Source organism: Lathyrus oleraceus, chromosome 1 (genome assembly GCF_024323335.1).
Source record: "Lathyrus oleraceus cultivar Zhongwan6 chromosome 1, CAAS_Psat_ZW6_1.0, whole genome shotgun sequence".
Classification (NCBI taxonomy): domain Eukaryota; kingdom Viridiplantae; phylum Streptophyta; class Magnoliopsida; order Fabales; family Fabaceae; genus Lathyrus; species Lathyrus oleraceus.
In genome coordinates, this window is record NC_066579.1 from 82,169,693 (window position 1) to 82,173,467 (window position 3,775).

Sequence of the window (3,775 nt, forward strand, 5' to 3'; positions counted from 1 at the left end):
TGATCCTACCATAGAGGAAACTTCTTTGAATTCTCACTGTCTTTTTTAAAACCTTGAAAGTTATTTAAAGAAAATACAAATAGACGATAAGGAAGTCATTTATAATAGATTTAAGTAAGGTCACCCTCCCCAGGATGACATGCATGTCTCCACGAAAATAACTGTCTTTAAATCATGCTACCTAGAGATTCTCACATGGAGTCAAGTCATAAGTTGACACCCACTGGTAACTCAAGTTATTTGAAGGGAAGAGTCTCAAATTTACGGTGAAGGAAATGACAAGTTAGGTCCAAAAAGACAGGACCCATGTTGACCTCTATGAGAATGCTCTTAAGAAAATTAGTCCAAAGGCAACTCAAAATCCCAAGAATGACATTAACCACCTAAAGATTATCAATCAAAGCATCATCTAAATAATTGTGTCGCCTGCAAATTGAATATTGAAGACACTCAAAACCGAGGAATTCACTTTAAAACAAGAAAAAGGCCTAGATCAACCACCTTAGTAAACAAACCACTCAAGCTCAAGCCTTATGCCACAAACAGGAACAAAAACGGAGTTTGAGGACCACATTTCTTCAACTTCCTTTGTTCCTAATTTTTTAGTTAGACAATCATTAACTAAGACAACAAGATTCTCAGAGAACACATAGACAAACATCCAGAATCTCCACTTCCCATTAAAATCAAACCTAATAAACATATGATTTAGAAAACTCCAACTAACTAAATCATATCCCTTTTAAAATCCACCTTAAACATTTTTAAGGATCATTGTCATCTTATTTATTTTATTTTGATAGTTTATCTTTGTCTCCTCTACATTTCTCAAATCATGCAACTTATTTGAATTATAAAATTCAAAAGAAAAATCAAAAGAAAAAGTATTTTGGCACATTGTAATTTTGTAATCCGAACGAATTGTATATTTTGAGTAATTGAGCAAAAAAGATAATCATCATTATTTTTTTAGGAGCATTGATTTTATTCGTAACACACACACCCCACCCACCCAATTGTTTAATCTTAACAATGATGAGATTTAGGCTCAAGTCCCCGTGACTGATTTGTGTTGATATGCAACTTAAGCTTCACTGAATACATACATCATTTTTAAAGGATTGTTTTTCTTTTCGAATCCTTTGGTATGAAACATGCATGTTTGAGGTTTGCATGTGCCCTCACAAATGTATATAGTAGGTAGGTACTACTACCATATATTCCTTACATCTCTTTCCACTCCCTTTTGTCAACGTTTTCTTATTTCTATATAGTATATTACAACATGAATAAAGATACACACACAATCCCTATGTATCTCTGTCCATAATAATACACAAAAATCTAATCGGATCAACATAATCCCTTGTTTACACCCTACTTTGTATCTAATCATTATCTATGTGATTTGGTATATGATAATTTCTTTCTCTCTTTTTTTAAGTACTTACCTTGTTCATTTTTAATTAGGTTTTGTTTGTTTCTTTACACAAACCAACATAACAAATAAATTGTTACTTTTAATTTGATTATTTGTTGTAGAGGTTAGATCAGAAATAATAGTATTTATAATTATTTCATTTTTTAGTATGAGATTTATTAAGACATCAAATTATTTTCGGATTTTATCTTTATTTAAGCAAGTTAATTCTAATATTGCATTACAACATTGAAATATATTGAAATACTTTTATATATGATATCTGAATTTATGTGCTTGGGAATCTTGCTTTTCCTTAAGCCATATCTGCCATCATTACAATATTTTAGTTTTTGCCTAAATTGCATTTTCTTTTAAATCCAAAGATACTGTTCATGCAATGGTATTGTTTATCCAATTAAAAAAAATATTTTCATAAAAAGAAGCATGAACATGTTCGTACACAAGGTGATAAAGATGAACAATATAAATAAGAGATGAAGGAGAAAATAATAACAAACTTTCACTACTTTAAAACGGTTACAGCAAACGCACACATACACTGCTCTGCTACACTACACAGACTACAAAATATATAATGATAATATTTGTTCACACCACTCACTTGCTTAAATACAAGTGAGACTTAATGAAAATACTAAAGTACCATCTAATAAACTTTATCCACAAGTTTTTGAAAATGAATTAATTCTAATATCATCCCTTAATTCATATTCAGCTTAACCAAAACTAATAACACAAATTTCATTCCTCAAGAAGAGAAATTAATCAGTCTTGACCGCCTTCGTCAGAACATCTGTCAGATGCTTCTGTGTCATACAATGCACAATTTCTAGCACTCCATTATGAACCTGATTTCTCAGAAAGTTATACTTAGTCTCAATATGTCTGCTTCTCCCATGCAACACCGAATTCTTGGCAAGATTGATTGCAGACTTGTTATCAATCATCAATTTCAGAGGCTTGTTTACTTTGATCTTCAAATCCTGCATTAAATTTAGAAGCCACAAAACTTGACATGTAGTCAACACACCTGCAATATATTCTGCTTCATAGGTTGACAAAGCAACAACTGATTGCTTCTTGGAACACCAAGAAATAGGACTTCCCATAAACTTAAACAAGTACAAAGAAATACTTCTTCTATCAACTCTGTCTCCACACCAATCAGAATCTGAGTAACTCAGAAGTTCTGAGTCAGTTTCAGCACCAGAAGGGAACAAAACTCCAAACTTCAGAGTTCCCTTTATATACCTCAGAATTTTGACAACAACTTGGTAATGAGACCACTTCGGTTTACTCATAAACCTACTTATAATTCCAACTGCATAGTAAATATAAGGTATGGTATTACACAAATACCTCAGAGAACCTACCAATAACTTGAACATTGTCGCATCTACATCATCACCATCAAAATCCAAATCCAATTTGTGATTTGTATCAGTAGGTGTGACAATAACTTTACAATTCAACAACTCAAATCTCTTCAGAAGCTCAAGTTCATATTCCAGCTGATGTAAAATTATGCCTTTCTCATAGTACATAATCTCCATCCCTAGAAAATAAACCATATTTCCTAGATCAGTCATCTCAAACTCATTCATCAGCTTCTTCTTGAACTTAGTTATCTCATGTTCACAACTTTCTGTTAGCATATGTCATCAACATATAGACACACCGGAATCATGTTTTCTTTAGAAGTATGCTGAACATAGACACCATACTCCATATCACATTTATAAAATCACAGCTTCTTGAAAAATGAATCAATTTTCAGATTCCAAGCTCTAGGGGCTTGCTTTAGTCCATACAAAGCTTTGTGTAATATGTATACCATCCCTTCCTGATTCTTTTTCTCAAATCCAGGAGGTTGTGACACATAAATCACTTCTTTTAATGGACCGTTCAGAAATGCAGATTTCACGTCTAAATGCATTAGAGGCCAATTCCTGTTAGCGGCTATCGCAATCACCAGCCTGATTGTTTCATGTCTTGCTACATGTACAACCACTTCAATGTAATCGAACCCAGGTTTTTGCAGAAAACCTCTCACAATTAACCTTGTTTTGTGTTTGTCGATTGATCCATTAGGCTTTAGCTTCACCTTATAAACCCATCTCGCGCTAATGACTTTCTTGTTCTTTGAAAGTTCTGCCAACTTACAAGTCTTGTTTCTCTCTATGGCATCAAGTTCTTCTTTCATGGACTTCATCCAGACTTTCTTCTTGAGAGCTTTTTCTGTACTCATGGGTTCAGAGTCTACTAACATGGCACACTGAATAACTTCCCCTTCAGAATCTACTTCAGTATCTTGCAGCATGTCAAACCCTT